At 40.2% G+C, this 23,011-nt stretch overlaps 1 protein-coding gene across 1 annotated transcript in view; it reads left to right on the forward strand.

Moving 5' to 3' along the window:
* Lurap1l (leucine rich adaptor protein 1 like) overlaps positions 1–23,011 on the forward strand; it is a 43,334-nt gene that overhangs the window by 18,666 nt on the left and 1,657 nt on the right. The gene's annotated exons all lie outside the window — the stretch shown is intronic.

Here is a 23,011-nt window from a genome sequence, read left to right on the forward strand (position 1 = left end):
ATGTAAAATTTTCTGCCATAAAAATTTTTATTGTTTACATTTAAGGTGAACAGGATGCTGTACCTATATAGTTAAGTAACTACATAGTTATGCAAGTTAACATATTTCATATGCTACCCTTTATGATATTTTTGTGGCAAGATCATCTAAAACTACTCTTGGTAAGTTTCTAGTATGCCATCTTGCATTATTAACTGTAGTCTTTATGTACATTAAATCTGTGGGTTTATTGGTCCCACATAACTGCTACTCAGTACAGTTTGACCTATTTCAAAAGTAAAAGAGCTATCTAAATTCCATTGAGCACAGGCTGCATACAATATTTCATGCAGTTCCACCACCATGCAGTCATTTTGTAGGTTAGAGAGCTAATGTAGAGAAAGTATTAAGTAACCTGTCCAATGGACAGAAATGCAAAAACCACTAAATGGAAGAATGATATTTTAACCTGTCCTTTGAAGTCAAAACTAGGCATGTTCATTTGTTTTAATATGATGTCAAGCTGTCTGAGGCTGTGTTTTAGCACATCTACATTTGGAAACTCACAGGGGTTTAGTAATAATAATAATAATAATAATAATAATAATAATAATAATAATAGTAGTAGTAAATCATGGAATCCAAAAGTAAAATAATCATTTATTGCCCCTTACTGAGTTTAGATTTTGAGGATGTGTTTATGTACATTCCTAAAAAATGTGGAAATGATGCCTTAGGAAAATCATTGGAATATTTGATACATTAGTAATTTCCACATTTAAATAATGTTGGTAGCTGTCTCTCTTGTCAAGTTCAAAGAGAAATTGAAACCTCTTATTTTAGATAATTTCTAGGCATAAAGTTAATTGTGACTTCTAAGGCATAAAGCAACAGAAAAAATTTAAAGCTTTTACATCTTGATAAAGATCATAATTCTTATCTTTAGCACTAAAATATCTTTCTAATGAGTTGCTTAAGTAGAAAATGTAGTCTCTTAATTATAATTATTGCATAGCCATCCCCGTTGGCCCATTCATCCAAAAACTTTGAACAACTCCACAAGCTGTAACAGCTGTGCTCCTGGAGGAAACCTCACATCAGGCTATGACTTCAAATGTGGTTGAGAATATTGAAAATCATGCCCATAGGCATTGGTGAATTAACAGTTCCTAAGCTTACAGAGAACTCCACGCCCCCGTGGCTTCTAGAGGAGTGCCAGCATAGGTACTGCCCACCTCCCCACCCCCTCAAAAGAAAATGTGTTCCTAAATTCACCTCTGATCGTTTAAAAAAGTTTTTCTGTATCCATTTAATTAGACTGCTATAAGGATGCCACATTAAGAGCAAATCACAAGTCTTTTTTTTAAAGATTTATTTATTCATGTATTTTATGTATATGAGTGCTCTGTCTTCATGCAGACCAGAAGAAGGAATCTGATCCTATTGCAGATGGTTGTGGGCTACCATGTGGTTGTTAGGAATTGAACCCAGCACCATTGGGCCACCTCTCCAGCCCCAAGGACATCTTATTTTTAACTTTTTGTTCGAAACTAGATCATGCTGTAGTACCAAGACTGTCCTCAAATCAGCATCTTTTACCTCAACCTACTAATAACTGGGGTTATAGGCATGCATAACCGTGCCCAACAAAGAAGAGCTTTCAAAAATTAAAGCCCACAATGTAATTGGAAATTAAAAGTGGGAACAATGCATTTGAAGTCTTGACAATTTCCTTTGTGTCCTTTTTTTTTTTTTTTTTTTAAGACATAAGCTGGAGCAACTTAAGAACGCCCCCCACTAAGGGAGGAAGACTCAAAACCCCAGAGGACGAACGTATTTTCCATGAGAATGTAGGAACAGCAAAAACTGAGTTTATGGGGAGGAAATGGAGATCAGAAAAAGAATTTGGTGTCAGTGGTCTAGGTCTTTCGGTGTCATCCTCCAAAAGCTCTTTGGCCTGGTTTTAAAACTCTGAGAAATGGGAAGCCGACTGCTTGTGCTTCTCATGTGCAAATTAACCCTCTTTTCATTCCCATCACAATTCCTCCAGAGTAGACCTGTCACTTTGAACTCAGGAGACTGAGGTAATTACATGCAGTTTGGAAGACAACACTTGAAGAGTCAGCACGCCCTCTATAGAGACATGATTAAATTAGGCCCGTGTCAATTTAAACAGAAGTCCTTCAATCTGCTTCTTACATGACCGAATCAGTTTTCTCTAATATCCTCTGCTATTATTACTGGTGCATTTTTGCCCACAAGAAAGAATGGGCTTCGGATGCTCATAAAGCCCTGCACAGTGAAATGCACTTTCTGAGGAAGTTCACTCAGCAGTTTGCAGCACAGCGAAGTCCAATCTCTGCTCAAGAACGGTCTAAGAAAATGCACGGAGCTTCTCCATGTAAATGTGCAGTTAGGACCTTCCCCACCTCAGGCCCTCCATGACACACTTTCCCACACTCTGCAGCCTAGCTCTTCCAGGTAGATTGTCAACTTTAAGTACAAAGGGATATTTATATTTCTGGGCAAGTGGTTCTTTTCCTTATTCTCAACTCAAAATGATTTCACTGCCACGTGAGTTCTTTGCCCAAAGGACAGCGAGTCTGCTATTCTCTGCACACCCCCGCCTGCTGCCTTTCTGCTCTTCCTCTCTCACCCACGTCTTTAGCACCGGTTGCTGTCTGTGTCCTACCCTGGGATCAACCTACAGGATGAACACATGCTGCAAGTTCACTTTTTCACTTCTCTGTGAATGACCATCCTTGGTGTTTTTGCTTCTCCTGTCTAGAGATTTCATTCCTCTGAAAATTGTTATTCATGTATTAATTTTCTTCCCATGCAGTCTCTTCACGGAGCAATGGCAATTCATTCTGATGTCTTGAGCAGCTGGAGTTTTCTTTGCAAACTTTCCAGTGGCCATGTACTTCTAACAGCCTTTTTTTTTTTTTTTTTTTTTTGAGAGCCAAAGCATTGCAGAGCTAGAGGGAATCTTAAGAATGGTTTTCCATATTCCCATCTATCAAAACAGACAAGGAAAGCAAGAGTGGACTATTGGAGAAATTATTTTGGCCACTCCACGTAGTTAAAAGGATATTTATTTAATGGCGTAACTCACAAATTAAGTAATGGGTAGGTCGCAGGGTCTGGGGAAGGTGTAACACAGTCCAGCGGTGTTCTCCAGAGCTCTGCACAGTCAATCTGCACCGGTGAGCGTCCTGGCACCGAGAGAGCGCCCAGAGAGAGCGCTGACCCATCCAGCTCTCGGGTCCCCCGGCGCCTCCCCTCGCCCCGCCTCGTAGGCGTGACAGTTGCCAGAGTCTCAATGGGGGTTGGAACTTCCAGAACCAAGCTGGAATGGCTACCCACTACATCTCCCCCTTTTTGTCTAAATAAGAAGGTTCTAAACTAATACAAGACTATATACAAAGGAATGGTTATCAAATATTGTCCAGAAATAATGAGAGATAATGACCTAGATAAGATGTAACTACAACCAATGCAAACAATATCAAGCAAGAAACACATACTAAAATCCAGAGAAGTATAGAGCATAGGTAAACAGCGTGTTATAAAGATCATTCAAAGGTGTCCTATCCTAAAGAACCTGAATCTAATACTTAATATGTTCTATCTAAGATATTATATATACTAAGTTGTAACTATAACTACTAGTCTTCAATCCCATCAAAGACCTGAGAAGGAACATAATGGTCCCTGAGAAATGGTAGATGGATGCAAGCAACTTTCGGGAATCTTGCAAGAGTAGACCAAGACAGCTGGCAGCCTGGACAGTCACCTAATGTTTCTCAGCATTGTTGGTGCATTCAAATTGGCTACAGGCCTAGAGTATCTGACAGACCATTTTCAGAAGCAGGATTTCTGAAAGACTATCTTACCCTGTCTTGGCAGAGTACAGTGGTCGCTTTCCTTGTGTCCCGCTTGTCCAGAAAGGACAGCATTGCATTTGTACTGTCAGCCATCAAGGCAAGGGCAGTTCTCTGCCCAGTAGGCCATTTTGTGCCAAAAAGACAAACTTTCAAATGGAAATGTCTTAGAAGCCCAACATTCTCTCGGGATCAATTGGTGCAGCCAGGAGCAATTGTGTCTCATGTCAACAGAATTCTAAGTTATTTAAATGCCATATTCTCTAGGTCTATGAAGTGTTTGAAGATTACCTGCCCATCTGACCTATGTATCTGTAAATCTCGATAACCTAACTAACGTAACTATAGAGATGACAGGCATAGGCGACTATAAGCAAATGTATGGTGAAGAACGATGACTTCAAAATTGTGACAATACACAAGATATTTATAACAGAGGTAGGAATATATAGTGCGATATGCAATATGACAATAACCTTAAATATATATCAATATACCGAATATCCTAAACAGAAGTAGATCATATATAAAGTATGACAGATATAAATTTACATTTGTATCAATATAAATATGTTTCAAATGAGAGTAGAAATATATGTACATTATAACAAATATAGTTCTGTATTTGTATCAATATACAAATTATCTTAAACAGGAGTATAAAAATAGTTTACATTTGTATCAACATATAAGAATCTATAACAGTACAAATTACAGTGCAAATTATCTAAGGTTGCTATTTTACTAAGTTTGTTTACTAGTATATACAATGATTTACCATCATATCTTATACCTATCTGTTCCATTTCTTCTCCCCCCCTTTTTTTTTTTACAATACTGAGTAATGGGTAGGTCGCAGGGTCTGGGGAAGGTGTAATGCAGTCCAGCGGTGTTCTCCTGAGCTCTGCACAGTCAATCTGCACCGGTCAGCGTCCCGGCACCGAGAGAGCACCCAGAGAGAGCGCTGACCCATCCAGCTCTCGGGTCCCCCGGCGCCTCCCCTCGCCCCGCCTCGTAGGCGTGACAGTTGCCAGAGTCTCAATGGGGGTTGGAACTTCCAGAACCAAGCTGGAATGGCTACCCACTACAGCGGACCAGCTGATTTAAGTCGAGAGTATGCCACTGGCGTCAACAAAACTAAAACAAGGTTGTATTCTCGCAGCAGCAAAGCCCTCAACTGCACCATCAGTGGATGTTTGGGTTGCAAAGCATCATAGTAGTAAATAAATAGCAAAGCACCTATCATTTGCATTTTAAATCTACTTACATGTTATTTATGCTGGAAATGCATCTTCCTAGATAGCCACATGCCACGTTCTATCCAATTTAAAAATGAGCAATCTCTTACATGTCCCAATAAACTTGTTTTAATGAACAAATGTGAAATTCTTGAAGAAAACTAAATTAGAAAAAAAGAATATATTTGGGGACAGCTAGTTCAGTGACTCCAAATTCATTTAGAATAAGCGTAATTGTCCAAAATGGAACCGTGCAAAAGGATTGCTTAAATACATCTAAAAGATGAGGTAGGAGTATATGACTGGGGTCATTGATATTCTGTGCTTTAGTTGCCATTAAGCTGTTTGTAGAAATATAATGTAAGCAGCTAAGGAAGATTATTGCCGAACCATCACAACACTTAATACGTGATAGATGTTGAGTCACAGTACAATGTTGTGAAATCTACGGTTGGTCTTTCTTTACGTATTCTGGCATAAAGCTCCTCAAATCCTTGCAAACTCCTCAGTAACAAAGGTGTTTTGTACAGCACTGAGTTGACTGAAGACTATCAGTCCACTAGTGGTTTCCACATGGGGACGTGTCACCATGGCAAGACAATAAACAGCATAATTAGAAGATTGCTAACCTCAGCCCAAACCACCCAACTCTGGGACCAGTAAAGGGGATGAAGATTAGGTTGGTCAGTGATGTAATTGATGAAGCCTATGTGTGGAAGCCTCCAGAAAACACAAAAGGACAGGGCTTGGAAAGCTTCAGTTAGCTGTGCCTGTGACGCCTCCTGGACAGTGGAGTACTAGAAAGGGTATGGGAAGTTATGGACCTTCTTTCTTGCCTTGCATCCTTTGTGGTACCCTTTATAATACACAGGTAAATCTAAGGAAGGTGGTACCCTGACTTCTGTGGGAGGCACTAGCAAGCTGTGTAACCCAAGAAGGGGAATCCCAGGAACCTGGTTTATATGTAGCTGCTGGTCAGGAGCATGGGAAAACAACCTGGAGTGAGACTTAACCCTTAACCTGTGGTGACATCTGCTCAGACACAGCACCTGAACTCAACTAAACTGATCATACACAGCTGGATGTATTTCAGACTGCCCTGCTTGCTTGAACCTATGTGGAAAAACTTCCACTTCACACCTTTTTGTCTCCTGTGTTGGTTGCAAAGAAAGGCGCTTTGTTCTGACATTTTCTCTGTATTCTTAGAGACAGTCAGACATAAATCCAAAAAAGGTAAAAGCAATCCACTTTTTCCTCATGGAATTCATCTTGTTCCTACCCAAAAGATGTGTTTTACTTAGTTACTCTTGAAGTATTAAATTCAGTGTGTGCCTGTGCTGGGCAAATGAAATTTTTTTATTATGTGGAATAAAGGAATAATAAATTAATATTAACAATGAATTGAAGGCCTAGAGACACGAACGTGGTGGCCACTGGCTACGCTGCTGCCACGATCGCTCGGTTTGTGCTTCCGCTGCGCTATCTAGACTGTACTGAAACCACCTGCGCTTGTGTCGGTTCTCAGAAGATGACTCTCGGTGGTGATCAGCTGGTACCATCAAAGAACATGTTTCTTCAAAAGAGCCAAAGGACAGGACACACAGACATGGAACAAGCCTTTGCTGAGGACTTCTGCAGCTCAGTTTGGGCAGCCATTGGGATGGAAAGAGTGGACAAAGAAAGAAAGACTCTGGGGCCCGACTTCCAGTGATCCAGAAGAAAAGCTCACAGCAAAGTTCTCCAGGAAGTGTCTTGTCTTTTTAAATTTTTATTTTATTTATTTTTTTGCTTCTTTTAATTTATGGAAGCTGGGATTTGGGCAACCCAGTACCTACATCTAGCTCTCTTGTTATTTGCAAATATTTCTGTTGGATCACAGAATGATTTTTCTATGGTCTAGCTGTCTTCATGGAGGGTCATTTACCCAGAGCCTTGCAGAGAACGCAAGAAGAGTTTGGCTATGAAAGACATTTTCAATCTATTCCTCTCAATTTGGGCTTATATTTAGAAGGGAAAATTGAAAGGATTCTTGAAGTAGATTTAATTATTTTATTAAAATACTGCCATGTGTACTTGAAAACAATAAATAGCTATAGTTTGAAGTTAGGACACTTAAAAAAAAGGTGTGCTCATTTTTAAATTTTATGTGTATGAATGTTCTGCTAGTATGTATGTAAATGTACCACATGTGTGCCTGGCACTCTTGAAGGTCAGAAGAAGATAGTCTTGGATCCCCTGGGTCTAGAGTTACAGATAGTGAGCTGCCATGTGGGCACTGGGAATAGAACTCAGGAGCTCTGGAAAAGCAGCCAGTGTTCTTAACTACTGTGGCATCTCTCCAGCCCCCTCATATTCTTCTATAAACATTTATTATGATTATTATCATCATCATCACCATCATCGTCATTATTGTATGTGTGTGTACATGTATCCATGCTTTCATGTGGGTTTTGGGTCAGTTGTTATGTAACAAGGGACTTTACCTGCTAATCCATCTTGGGGCTCCTGCATGTGATAATTTTACTAGTGTGTGGTAAAAGATTTTTCATTTTAGTCCACAGCCACCTGCAGGAATTGAAACCTCCGTTTCATGGTCTTGAGCATAGGACAATAGAAAACACAGGCTACCGGGATGTTTTCTTCACAGACCTTAGCAAGTTGACAAGCTGACAATAGAGAGCAGCTGGCTATATCCACTGTTGCCTCCCAGATTATATGGACAGATTTCTATCTTTTCACAGGGACCATGAAGTCATCCCATCATGAAACCAGATTGTCAGTTTTAGGCACCCCCAAAGATGTATAGAAGGTGAGACTCAATGTTCATTAGCTACTGGAGGTGGCTGTTTACACACGTTTTGTTTTTGAGGCATATTTGGCTGTGTAATTAAAACCTGCCATTATCTAGTTGTGAAATGGACATGATATGATCACAGAGTTAAATAAAACATGGAGCTACATAGTCAGGATTGGGAACAGCAAAGCAAACAAACCAGAAACAAAAAGAAGAAACCAAGTTCCTGGAAGGTGAAGTCCCCTTCCTATGCTTTCCTCGGCCCAGAAACAGCTTAAGCCATTCTGTATGAGCAGGTCTTGTGGTGGTGAGTCCAAGGTGCTTCCTCGGGGAGGGCTCTGACTGTGACACCAGCAAGCTGAAACCTTGACTTTCACAAGAAATTTAGAAGGAATATGTCAAAAATGATGGAGCATTTAGTTAGAAAACCAATAGATAAATGTGCTGTGGCTATATATTTTCTTAGGAAAAAATGTAAGCTCAAGCTCCTAATTTAGAGCTAAAAACTGTTAAACATCTGTTAGAACAATAAAACTGAAGTTTTTGAGATTATCATTTTTTTTTCCATCCTGGCCTAAGCCATTTGTTTGCACATCTTTGAGACACAAATTTCCAAGTTCGATTATGACTTTGTAAGTCTGTGCCAAATTGGTAGTAAATAGCAGATTACCTGAAAAAAAAAAAAAGTCAGCCTAGGTCATCAGGTCATACCCTTAACCTCTTTTAGGGTATCATTGAGGATATATTGATTTTACAAAATTTTATGTTTAGATTCAGAAGTCTATTTTCAAGAAAATTTAAAAGTTTATGGTAAAAATTATCATATTAGTTGGTTTTTAATCTTTTCTGATAGGCCCAGGGAACAAAAAATAATTAAATGAAGTTTATTTCTTGAGTGTGAAGTTCTTCCGTTGGGGAGATAATTTCTACTCCCTCTATGGATATTACCAGAGTGTCACACACCCACTCTCAGCAATACTGATGGAAAGCTTGTTATTAGCTCTTAAAAAAACAAAACAAAACTAAACTAAACAATAAAGCTTGCTGTTTGGACTACTATTCAACCACACTATGCCACTCCTATCAACAACCAAAGTCCGAGAGGTGGCCTACTACCAGAGGATTGTGGGAGGGCCTCGCTGTGTGGACCTGGACTGTGAAGGTCTTTCCATGCAGCTTGAAGGGAAAGAAGAACAGGCCATACTTGACTAAACTTCGGCCTGATTCTCGTCACTGTGATGCTGTGGGTACGCAATTCCTGTGATCGATTTGATTCCCCCCCTTCCCTTCAGGACTTAAAAGTATTTCTGTAGTTTAAATAGTTTGCAAAAGAAGTAGCTTCTTATACTTGTTCTCTGTGGGGTTGGTTTTTTTGTTTTGTTTTTGTTTGTTTGTTTGGTTGGTTAGTTTTTTTGTTTGTCTGTTTCTTTGTTTTTATGCTGTTCTAGGCAGTTTCTAGACTTTTCTCTGGTCTTCTGTGGCTGTTGGGTATGAAAAAGGAGCTGGGTTCTGAGGCCTTTAAGTGCGGCTCCCTGTTTGCATTAGCCAGCGTTGGGCTGTTTACTGTTTATCTAGCCGTGGGTGTCAGCGACTGAAATTTCCTCCAGGACTCCTGTTTTGGCACTCAATAATCTCTCACTTTTCTCAGGCAATCTTCACCAGGATCAAAGGCCTGAAGCACTTTCCATCTTAACCCCAAGTTACCCAGGAGTAGCTGGTTTACTGGATGGCAGCCCAAGGCAGAGTGTTCTCTAGTGAGCCTGACTGAATCGTTTCCCTCTCTCAACTAAGATATGCTTTAGGGAAAACCTAACTTTACTAGTCTTTGTAAAACAACCTCCTGTCAGGAGAGTCCTGCATAAGGAGACCAGAAAGGTGTGCGAGTTCCTACTTCAGAGCATCCCTCTTCCTGCCAGAAACCCAGGAGATCAGAACACAGCAGCACTCCTGGAGGTGAAACTGAAAGTGTGGAGTGTTGAAGCCATTCCTAACTCCCAGGCAGGTGCCGCCCAACCTCCACCAACTCACAAATTGCCCTTTGAAACATTGCTAACTGACATTGGTCCTAGCTCAGGGCTTTCTGCTTCTGGACTCCTGGCCGCATTGATTTTATTGACCTGTGTCCCAGGCTGTAGTTTGCCTTGTGACCTCAGTTCTCTAAGGATGTTGTTGACATGCAGTTTGTTCAGTTGTTTTCTTACTGTAAAGACCTTTGTTACTTGTCAGATTGCAACCACCATGAGAATAATCAGCTTCAGCAATTGCTCTCTCTCTCTCTCTCTCTCTCTCTCTCTCTGTGTGTGTGTGTGTGTGTGTGTGTGTGTGATGACATACTGACAAATTGATATTTACGGCAGCTACCTAAGTACAGGGCATAGGAAGCTTGTGATAAATGAATGGCATACTTCTTTTTTAGTATTCCCAAAGCTGCTTTTAAAAGCTGAGACTGAATAAATCATGAGAGCAGAGAGTTGAGGTACTGCAGTGAGTGTTGGAATATTGCAGGTGTTGTTTATCGGCTGCTCCTCTCATCATTGCCTCCACCCAGTGAGGCTCACATCACTGCTCCTGTCTGGAGAGTCTTGCCTGAAATCTCAAGTGAAAATACTTAGTCAGTGCTGGGCACTGTAGGGAAAATAGGACAAGGCTGAGACTCATCTTCCATAACGGATTGCAAATGCGGCCAAATCACTAACAATAGTTGAAAATGAATTTCACAACAAGATGCCAGTGGTTCAGTTATGTTTCCTATCCAAGGGGATCATTTTACAGGGACCCATTGTAAAGACAATGAATTAACATATAAATACATTCTGGTTTATAGTAAGCTTCTCAATAGAGAACTGCTTTTCCCATCCTATGCTCCTTCCATTTTTCCTCTTTTGAGGCCAACTCAAAACATTTTCAACTTAAATGGACAATTTTGAAAAGAAAAATTGCTATAGAAGAAAATTGTAAATATTGAAACTTCAATAATGTCACCTGTTAATCTTTTAGTTTGTTCCAAATTCTTCTTCACATTGTGTCTGCATGTTATGATGTTAAGTTTAGATCTGCTAATCAGTGTAATTATTTACGTTTTATTTTCCCTCAAGAGTTATGTGAGTTATCTCCATTGAGTGTATCTACTCTGTCACTACTTATCAAACATTTCTCCCACCATCACTCCTCCGTGTAAGAAACAGCATTCTCTGGTGAAGAAAGTTTGCCTCGTGGGAAATCAAGATAGCTATTTAAATATTGACTTTGCCTTACCTAGAATATTCTTTGTTCCCACCAATAAATACTTAACTACTTACTCGTTTGTTAAACAACAACCCATTAGATATTAGAAGAGTGGCATTCCATTAACACAGTGGTCTGCCATTCTCCCAAATTATCAGAAGCTGAAAGACCTTCAGGCCCTTGCTGATCAAAGTGTGGCTGGGTTGTCACAGCAATTATTTATCAGTAATCTGTGCTCCTCCAAACTCAGCGTCATCAAAAAGCAAACTGATTCAGAGTTCCTGTGAGTCAGGGGTCTGTGTGCATTTTAATTGAGTGACCCTGGATCAGAGATTCTAAGCAGACTCCCATCAAGGTGCAGGGCAGGGGTGAGAGTGAGGGCTGCAGTCATCTCTAGGCTCAATTTTTCAAGAATGTGCTTCCAGGCTTACTGAGATGCCTGGGGATGGTGGATAGGTCCTTCCCCTTGCTGGCTATTGCCTGGCACTCACTTATTTACCATGTGGATCTCAGATTAGGGCATTTCACAGCATGGAATGGGGCTGTATTCAAGCAGAAGCCATGCTCTTTGCAACCTTTCTCAGAAGGGTTGTCCCAGTACTCTTTAGAAACCAGGCAGTAGGCTTGATCTACAGTGCATGGCAAGGACTACCAAAGGATATACATCAAGAGGAGGAATAATGGTGATATACTTTACAGGCTTCCCATGAGTTAATATCAACTGAGACCGTGTTTGAAATGCAGAATCATGAAACTAGTAAGCCAAATCTATATATTAGCAAGATTCTTAGGAGGTCCATGTGCATATCCAAGCTTGCTGTCTTTGTTTTTCCATTGCTATGATAAAATACACTGAAAAAACCGCTTGAGGGAGAAAAGGTTTATTTTGCTCATATATGGTTCCAGGCTATTGTCCACCATGGCAGAGAAGTCACAAGAACAGGAGTTTACGGGAGCTGGCAGTCAAGAGGCACGGAGCAACAAATGCATGTTGTGGCTCACTTCACTTTCTTTACTTTTTACAGTCGGAGGTCCACAGTCCAGGGAATGGTAGTATCACAATGGGCTAATCTTCCCAACTCAGTTATTTTCAGGTAATCGACCCCATACCCGAGGCCCATCTCCCAGCTGAGTTTAGATTGTGTCAAGTTGACCATTAACACCTGCCATCCAAGAGCTTTCCCCATGAGCAGGGCCCACTTGCTTTATTGTGTTGTAGAAGCTGTTTACTCAATTTTACTTACTTACTCGTTACTCTCTATTAAACTCAAAGATCAGTTTTTCTGCTAATTCCCTCCTCCCTTATTCAACAAGTACAGGAAAAGCAAATGTCATTAGAGCACTCATGATTTGGACTAAGTTATCAGACTGGGGATAGTGTTGGTGGAATAAGAAAGATGTAGAGGATGTAAGGACTGAGACCAAAAGATGTAACGATGGGTGGCATTAAGATATTAAAGAGGTAGCTGGAGAGCCAGCTCACAGTGGTTAAGAACACTTTTTGCTCTTGTAGGGGATCTGGGCTCAATTCCCAGGATCCACATGGTGGCTGGCTCACAGCGTTTGTAACTCCAGTCTCAGGGGATCTGACATCCTCTTCTGACCTCAGTGGGCACCAGTCATGCACATGGTACACAGAAATACAAACAGGCAAAGCATTCATATACAAGAAAAAAAAACAATAACACAAACAAATAAATGTAAAAGCAATGTTAAGAATTTAAAAAGGTTAACTATAAAGTGCTTCCATTATAGTCCTGTTTTGTTTTTTGACAACCCTTAAATCCATTCTTTTTTTCCCCAGAACTGAGGACCGAACCCAGGGCCTTGCGCTTGCTAGGCAAGCGCTCTACCACTGAGCTAAATCCCCAAACCCCCTTAAATCCATTCTTGAATGACTCCACATCAACATGCAGCATATTATTTATAATGGTAACCAACCCTTATTGCTTGGATTTATTTGATTCTACCTACCAAGACACAGAAGTGTTGAGCATATTTTAAAAATATAACCATTAAATCATCACAGTATAAAAATGTAAATGCTCATTGGAGTTTCAGCACCTTGATTATCCCTTCTTGTCTTCTTCATGTCTCAATAATGCTAAAACAATAGTCTACAAACTGAACTTGACCATTTCCATAAATGACTTCTTATATTTGAGACAGTGTCTTGCTGTGTAACCCAGGTGACACCATCCTCTCGCCTCAGCCTCCCAAATACCTGGATTATAGCATTTAGTACCATGTCTACCTTGACATTAATTATTTCACTATGTTTTATATTTATCTCAAGTTCTGGTTAGTGGGAAAGATAAAGGTACATTCTTTTTTTTTTTTCATTTCTGAGACAGGAACATTCTGTTTTTAAAACATATATATATATATAGAGAGAGAGAGAGATAAAAATCCTAAGGTATAAAATGAAAGTCCCTAAATATACTTTTCACAAAATACAATAAAGTAGGCAAAGCCTTCTATATCTTCCCAGTGGTTCTGAAACCAACACCTATTGGGATGCATGAGCTGCTTATTAAACTTTCAGGGGCTTTGGGAACTTCTTGTCAGACTCACTATTAAACCTTTAGGTTTGTATGTAAGCCTACAAATCAATACTCAATGGTAGCAAGTACCCAACCACTTCTTGATGATTTTACTGTTTTACTATCAGTTATAGTGGGTTTTTTTTTCCTGGTTTTAAGGCAACTGTCTTCTATACATGACAGGGAAGCTATGCCCATGAAATTTAAATAATATGGTTACCTAAATAAGACCTAAAAAATGAAAAGATCAGTTGGCATGCCAACATTTATAGGGGAAACTCACCAGGCTCCACGCCCTAGAAGAAGAAGAACCGTCAGTGGATGTTGAGAAGAATAACAAGCCTTCCCCAAGGATAAATTCTCTGATATGTTATCTAATCCCAAATGATCAGCCCTTAATAGATTACATGTGACAACACTAACACTAAATAGACTCAACAGGTTGTGTATATAAATGTATATGTATGTATATGTCTGTGTGTGTGTTTGCATATATATATGTATATATATATTTATATATATACTAATAATTAAAGAATGAGAATCCATGAATTTGAGAAGTTGAGGTTACAAACACCAGAGGAGTTGGAGACAAAAAGTATAAATGATGTAAATATATTACTCATGAAATCCCCCCAAAAATAATTTTTTTTCTGTTTGTATCTAAGAGATGAAAATACTGTATATGAGATGTTCTAAACACCTATCAGTTGTGTTGGCTGACATCACATTGCTAACTAGAAATTAGCCATGATAGAAGAATTCATACACAGAAACTGGAAAACACTATAAATAAATCCTGTGTTTTAATTAATTGATTCTAGACTTTAAAGAGTCAGAGATGATTTTAATACTGAAGACTAAACTTCAAAATGTCCCTATAGGGCTGGAGAGATGGCCCAATGGTTAAGAACACTGGTTGTTCTTCTAGAAGACATTGTTCAGTTCTCAACACCTACATGGCAGCTCATAACCAACCATTTGTAACTCTGTAGGCCCCCAGCACACAAGTGGTGAACATATACATGTAGATTAAAAAAAATCTGTATACATAAAATACAAAATAAGTACATTTTGAAATGTCCCTGTTACTTTGCTTACAGTGAAAAGGGAAATGGAATCTTTGGTGTGTATTCAAAATCAGTTATACAGTTCACCAAAGAAATTGCTGACACCATTGATAAACCAGTAACATAAACAATGTAAGGCTAACACAGGCTTCAGTTTTAATACACATAATTTGTACTATATGAGAAAGTTTAACCACATGTAACTGTGTATTTAAGGATAAATAATTATCGAGAAGAATCAGTAAGGTGGGAGCAAGTCTATCTGTTGCCATACATCCAAGAGTTCGGCAAGAATGAATAAGGCATCCTTTGAAAATCAATTGGTTATCAGAAGTTTATAGTAAAGGCTACTTTATATGTTATTGAAAGTGTATCTAAACCAGGCGGTGGTGGCACACACCTTTAATCTCAGTACTTGGGAGGCAGAGCCAGGTGGATCTTTGTGAGTTTGAGGCTAGCCTGGTCTACAGAGTAAGATCTAGGACAGGCACCAAAACTACACAAAGAAACCCTATCTCTAAAAAATCAAAAATCAAAAAACAACAACAAAAAAAGAAAGTGTGACCGGGCGGTGGTGGCGCACGCCTTTAATCCCAGCACTCGGGAGGCAGAGGCAGGCGGATCTCTGTGAGTTCGAGGCCAGCCTGGTCTCCAAAGCGGGTTCCAGGAAAGGCGCAAAGCAACACAGAGAAACCTTGTCTCGGAAAAAAAAAAAAAAAGAAAGAAAGAAAGTGTACCTATTACACACTTTCCTTACTAGCCCACTTTATATTGCATTCATTTATATGGTAGAGTTTGGCTCTTAAATGCCTTGCAAAGGCCCATGTGTCCAAGGCTCGATTCCTGACTTTGGGACAGAACTGGAAGGTGGTAAAACATTTCAGATATACAGCTTTCTGGAAGGCAATTGAGTTGCTGGGCATTATGTCTTGATGCTGGGATTACAGCCTGTCTCTCTGTTTCTCACCCACTGCAGGTTAAACAGGCCCTCTTCACATGCATTCTCCCTGTGAGGTACTATTCTGCCACATGCTCAAAGTGTGCTGTGTGAAGACATGAGCCAAAATAAATCTTTATACCTTATAAATTGATTAGCTCAGTTATTTCAACACAGTGGTGGGATGTTTCAGTCACTGCTTCATTGCTGTGATGAAGTATCATGATCAAAAGCAACTTGGAGAGGAAAGGGTTTACTTGGCCTGCACTCTCACATCATAGTCCATCATTAAAGGAAGTCAGGGCAGGAACTCAAACAAGACAGAGAACTGGAGGCAGGAGCTGATGCAGAGGCCTTGGCAGGGTGCTGCTTACTGGCTTGCTCCCTGTAGCTTTTTTTTTTTTTTCATTTATTTTACATACCTACCACAGTTTCCTCTCCCTTCTCTCCTCTCATCCCCTCCCCCCAACCTTGCTCCTACCCGCTCTCCCCCCCCCCCCCGCCCCCATCCATGCCTCCATCTCCATTCTGAAAGGGGCAGGCCTGCATGGGAGTCAACACAGCATGGCACATCAAGTTGAGGCACGATCAAGCTCCTCCCCCTGCATCGAGGTTGGACAAGGCAACCCAGCTTGGGGAACAGGTTCCCAAAAGCCAGCTCAAGTGCCAGGGACAGGTCCTGATCCCACTGATAGGAGCCCCACAAACAGACCAAGCTACACAACTGTCATACACATGCAGAGGGCCTAGGTTGGTCCTATACACAGCCTGCTTTCTTATAGAACCCAGGACCATCAGCCCAGGGTAGCACCAAACACAATTGTGTGGGACCTTACCCATCAATCACCAATTAAGCAAATGTCCTACAGCAGGATCTTATGGAGACATTTTCTCAGTTGAGGTTTCCTCCTTTCAGATAACTCTAGCTTGTGTCAAGTTGACACAAACTAGCCAACAATAAAGCAGTAAATAAGTGTGTATTGACTAGTGATTGGCTGTTGAACACTTGGCATTATAATTCCCTTCATCCTCCTCTTAGAACAGAAACCTGATCACTACAGCCACAGAGAAGCACATGCTGTGACCTCAACCTCATCTGGAAATACTGCTTTAAGATCTAACTTGGAGAGATGGATATGCAGAATAATTTATGTTAGTGGACAAACTATGGTCTTTGTTCTCTGTGGACTAGCTTCTCTGTTGGGAATGTGAGACATGTTTGTTAACTCACTCTAAATAAATCTTGGCTCAGGTAATTTTCAGTTTGTTGTATTAATGTCAGTTATGCTTCAGACATAGAGAAGGTTGACTTTCAGTCAGTCCATTAGAACATGAAAAAGGTACCAGTTTGAGTACAACCTGATGGGATAAGAAAGAAAGAAAGCTGTGTAGCTCACTTTAGCTATGGGAAGACTCACTGGAAGGAGCTGATATGTACTCACAAGCTGCTTTCATGCTGGAACTAGATTCAGAGTCAGTGAAGTCATATGTATCTCTTTCAAATAACCAAATTCTACTTTCTGCGTCATCAAAAGGATTATTGGTCAGCTGTACTGATGGCAGTGTTTATGTCAGTAATGTGGTTATTGGGGAAATTACTTAGCCATAAGGCTTTGGGAAAAGAGCAAACTGTTGTAGTTAATGTCCAGTTCTACCAGTGAGCAACATAATGAAGCATGTCAAAGCTGACTGATATAAAAATTAAACCCTCCATTTCTTAGTTAGAAACTAATTTTGCTCTAAAATTTCAACCAAATGAGAAAGGTGTGTGTGATCACAGGCTTTTCTCCTGAAGCTTCTATATTGAATAGAAAGTCAGTGAATAGAAACGTCCTATAGTGTCTTCCCAGATGACAGGGACAGCAGTGTCCTCATGGATCTGCTGAGAAAGGCGGATAGAGAGACATGCTGTATAATACAGCTATCAATAAAACTTGTGGAGGATTCAACCATGAGTAGGCAGAAAATGTCTTGTGATCATCAAATGGTTATGTGGTGAATTCAGAGAAGGAACAGAATTGGATACCAGGAGGTTACACAAGGAGGATGTTCATTCTCTGGATAGTTTTATGTCAACTTGACATAACCTAGAGTAATTTGGTACAAGGGGACCATAATCAAAAAATGACTGATGTAGGTGGGCCCAGGCCATTGTGGAGGCTGCCACCCTTGGGCAGGTGGTCCTGGGGTGGGGAACATAAGAAGGAACACGCCATGAGCAGCAAGCCAGTAAGCACTCCCCCATGACCTCTGCTTCTGTCTCTGCCTTCTGATCCCTGCCCTGACTTCCTTTGTGTAAGGATGTGATGTGTAAGTGTAAGGCGAAAACACACCCTTTTCTCACCAAGTTATTTGGCCATGGCGTTTTATCACAGTAATAGAAACCTTAACCAAGACAATGCATAAACTAAGACAAGCTGCTGAAAAAGTAATATTTCAGGCACCTTTCCAATACCCCTCCAATTCATGTTTAAAATTTAAATACCTGTAAAATAAGTATGGTAAGAAAGTTGGAAATAAATATGACTATAAAAGAGGGTTGTCCAGAATCAAAGACGTTCTCTAACTGTAATTGGGAGGAAAAAAAAAGAAGTAGATGTTCATTGTTTCTTCTGGTTGGAAACTAGGTATAGGGCACAGCACTAAGAGGCACATCTAACCTTTCTCTTATCCCATGAACTTTCTTTTCCAAATTCCTATTATCGCTTTTGGCACATTTGGGATTTATATCATGGGTTTATAGTAGGAATGTGTAACTTAGACATGGCATGCTTTATTGGTTTACTCAATTTAGCATTAGTAAATAAAAGGGTAAAAATATAGGGGACTTTGTAAGAGGTATCTTACGTGGTCCTCAAGTACAACAAGACAACATGAGAAACGGCTGTTGGAAGACACATTCAACAGCTCATGTGCACGTTGATTAATTTAAAGACATTATTTGGGTGGCAAGAGGCTTAGCTGGTAAAAATACTGCTGTGCAGGCCTTAAAACCTGAGTTGAATCCCTGGATCTCTTTGTGAGAGGAGAGAACTGATTCCAGAAAGTCACCCTCTGATTTCCACATGTATGCTGTTACAAGCACATGGCTTTGCTTATATGCATCAGACATACACACTGACAAGACAATAGTAAATAAAAAAAACCGTTTGCCTTGGAACATAAATATGATTTTTATTAAACTCAAATGGTGAGAATACAAATTATTCTCAATTACACAATTGAACAGATTATCACACAATTCTGATAAGCTAATTATAATTCATGTTGACTTACAATTTCAGTTTTAACCACAAGTTTTTTTTTCTTTTTGCTAACATTTCATGCTGAAGCTGTTGAGCAAGAATTGTCTGTCTCTTCATGGCCCATATGATTTCCTCATAGCAAAAGTGACTTAGTAATCACACAGCCTCAACGAAGACAGAGACTATGTCAGAACGGAAGGAAAACCAGGGAGCATCTGATCAGTAATACTTTCTTATAAAGTAATACCTAAAATGAAACCTTGGTGGGGATGGAGACAAGTACATGAGGCAGGCTCAATTCAGTCTCAGTGATGAGGATTCTTCTTTATTTCATGGAACTCACTTTGCTGTCCTTATTAAGCCCCATGGTTCATGGAGAACTTAACAGAACTTCATGATTTTTCTTTGGAGGAATCTGAAGTCCTACACACCAAGCTTGTTTATCCAGAGATCACAGATAGAACATGTCAAGGTCAGACTTGTACAGTGTACTGTGTTCCTCATACAACACCATCTTGAATATCAGTTCTCTGATTTAAAAAAACAATTATTTATTTTCGTCTATGTGAATGGGTGTTTTACCTGCATGTATGTCTGTGCATCACTTATTGGCCCAATCCCCTCAGAGGCCCTGGAATAGGAGTTGGAGATGGTTGTAAATCACCCTGTGGATGCTGGAAATTGAACTCTAGTCCTCTGGAAGAGCAGCCCGTGCTCTCAGACACTGAACCATCTCCTCAGCTACCTCGGTTCTTTGGTTAATTGAAAATTTAACTGTATTCTTCCTTCAATTCCATCATGCTAATTCATAACTGTTGCATTCTTTCTTATGAAAAGGATTGTGTGGAGCCAATGAGATGGCTCTGGTATATGTCAGGAAATCTACTTTGGCCAAGCCCAATGACCTGACTTTGATCCCTGAGACCCACATTGTGGAAAGAGAGAACTGACTCTACAATGACTTGTATTCATGTCTAGGACACCTGTACACATCCACCCTCTACACAGATAAATAGATAAATAAATAAATGTAATTTGAAAAATGGTTTTAGAAGAGATTTTTCGTAAGAGAATAGATCTTGAAAATGTTGTTCTTAGCAACTATTTGAAAATAGTTGTTCTTTCTAGATCCTTCATTTCAAATTTTGTACAAACTCAGTCCACCACTTGTCAGAAATGACATGAAGTTTCAGCATTTGCCACACAGGCCAAAAACCTGTTTGGAACAAACCTAAAGGTTGGAAGACTCAGACTTAGGGTGAAGGCAATCCACACAGCAGGAATTGTAAAGATCAGAATAGGGGGTGGGAAGTGAGGAAGGAAAGGGAATATACTGACGTGACTTTGAGTCAGTCAGTACGGACACTTGTATTAGGGAAAAAGATATGTGGTTTGATTGGTCTCTTTGTTCAATTCCTTTCACTGGGTGTTTGCAGAACACCTGTGCTGTGCTAGAACAAGTTATCACCCCTAAGCAAACAGAATCATGTGTGCACTGTGACTCACAGCCTGAAGTCCTCTTCCCTTTGAGATGCTATCTTACACTCTGTAAATTTAAGCAAGGGTGAATTTATGCCAGTGACTCAGTGCCAGAGTCCTGTGAATGAATAGAAACAGGAGTGTATGCTTGGGAATGCTTCAGTCCTGGGGTGTTTCTTCCTGATGATTTTCCTTCCTTTCAAGTCCTATACCACCAACTTACACAGAGCTCCAGGCTGCTGAACCAAGGGACCAATCCGGAGCATAACTAGTGTTCAGTCATTGGACAGATCTTGATTGAGTAGATACTGTGTGCCAAGCACTCCCCTAGGTCTTAGCAAGTAGTTGTGATTAGGCAGTCAAAGTTCCCCATACTCTGAAACTCCTTCATGCGCAAGTAATAAGCAAATTGATTCTAATAAGTCATAAATATGCAGGAAACAATAGTCATGAAACTCAATCTGTGACTGGACATGATTAATCAGGAATGGGCTCTCTAAGGTTATGGTAACATTGAAGCTCAGAGCTTCAGGAGGGTCCCAACTCTCAGTAAACTCAGAATAAAGTCAAGGGGCTTACGAGACTCCAGCTGAGAGAACAACAGCCACTGTGGTAAAGCTACTCTGTTCTTGGTGCAGTCATCACAAGGACTGAGATGAATCACACATGGAAAGGTGGGGCAACCACTGGAGACAGGAGTAACACTGTGATTCAGTTTTTGGTTGATTGCTCATACACCCAAGGTTCATCAATACCATAACCACACCTCAGTTCTGGGACAAGGCCCTGTATAACAGACAAGAACTCCTGGAACAGACTAGCAGCAGCCAGTCATAGAAACCAGCACACCCAGCAATCAGGCAGACACTGTTTACTGCCCTAGAGGACATGGGGTTACATGTACTTACATCTATAATCATTATCTGCATCAACAGGCTTTAACCACGTTACTTTCATAACCCACCCCCCAACAATGACTCAATAACATCTGAATGTTTTGCTTTTAGAAGTCAATGATTTCCTTATTTAAATCATTTCACTGTCAAAGGAAACTTTTGTTTCTTCATAGCCTACTTTCTTTTTATTATTACTCCTTATAAAATTGAAAATGATAAAATGTCTATTAGATGTTACCAATATACAAGACCATAATTGCTGAAAGAAAATATATTCTTAGTACATATTAACCCTTGCGTGACGTAATTTCTGTAAGTGTGAATTTATTAGTATCTTAAGATACTTAAGTATCTTAAGTCCCTTCTTTAAGGGACTTATTGCTAAATTGAGAAGATCAATATATACATATTTATTTGTGATATGTATCCCCAATCAGTCATAGTATGCAACCGCACAAAATTCAGCAATGTTGTGAGACAGAAACCAGAAAGTGCTATAGAGGCTCGTGGATCAGCAGAAGAGAATAAGTAGTCAGTAAGCTTGGCACAGTGCACCTGAAGGAATGAGGAAGCTTTGGAGAAATGAAGATCGCTGATGGTCCACTGCTGGACCCAGTTGGGGGTTTTCCTGGGATGAAGCATGCACGTGGAAATGGGCATCTATTGTCCATTTGGGGACTGGTTGGGAAATGGCCACGCAGATCTTGCCCCACGCCTCTAGTATGTAGCTGGAGAATTTCTCTCCAGCTCCTGCCAAGTCCTGCCAGTCCCGGAGCCCACTTATAAAATAAACACACAGACTCTTATATTATTTAAACTGCTTGACCATTAGCTCAGGCCTATCATTGTCTAGCTCTTACTCTTATATTCAGCCCATTTCTATTAATCTATACTTTGCCACGTGGCTTGTGGCTTACTGGTACCTTACATCTTCCTTGTCCTGGCGGAGGCTCCAGGCAATCTCTCCCTCTGCCTTCCTGTTCCCTCAATTCTCCTCTCTGTTAGTCCTGCCTGTACTTCCTGTCTGGCCACTGGCCAATCAGTGTTTTATTTATACAGAGCGATATCCACAGCACTAGTAGGCATGGGAAATGTCTTCAGCTTCAGGGACTTACTGAAGAATTTTGTAGAAGTTTTACCCACTGATTTTCTGTGCTCACCAGTGGACCCATGTACATTGTTGGTGCTTTGTAAATATTTGTATTATTTGTAATTTGAACTATGTCTTGTTGGCCTTTAAGGTATGTGGGTGAACTGGAACACAAAGACTTTCAGAAAGCCTCCTTGTTGGTCACAGTCAATTGCAAAGTTATTGAAACACCATTTTTTTAAAAAAAGCAGTTTGAGGCCTACTGAGCTCATATCCTTCTATTTGAGATACCATGGGAGACTAATTTCAACCTGTTACTGTTTATGCCTTTCACTGAGAAGATGCAGAGGTTGCTTTAATATCTTAATGATCCCATGGTATTTTAAAAGTGCACTTTGTACTTTCTGTATTTACACTTATATTTCCCTTATGTTTTGAAAAGTGTACTCTAGAGTGAAACTTTTTCTTCCTTCTCATTGTCTCTTTCTCTTCTTTCTGTGTCTTAGTCTGTCTGTCTCTGGGTTGAACCCAGGGCACTTATTAGGCAAGTGCTCTATTCATGAAGCACTATCCCCAGCTGCTTTCTGGTGGAGATTTTATCCCTCCCTGTTTGTCCACATACTCAACAGCC

Source organism: Peromyscus maniculatus, chromosome 2 (assembly GCF_049852395.1).
Source record: "Peromyscus maniculatus bairdii isolate BWxNUB_F1_BW_parent chromosome 2, HU_Pman_BW_mat_3.1, whole genome shotgun sequence".
In the NCBI taxonomy this organism is placed as follows: Eukaryota; Metazoa; Chordata; class Mammalia; order Rodentia; family Cricetidae; genus Peromyscus; species Peromyscus maniculatus.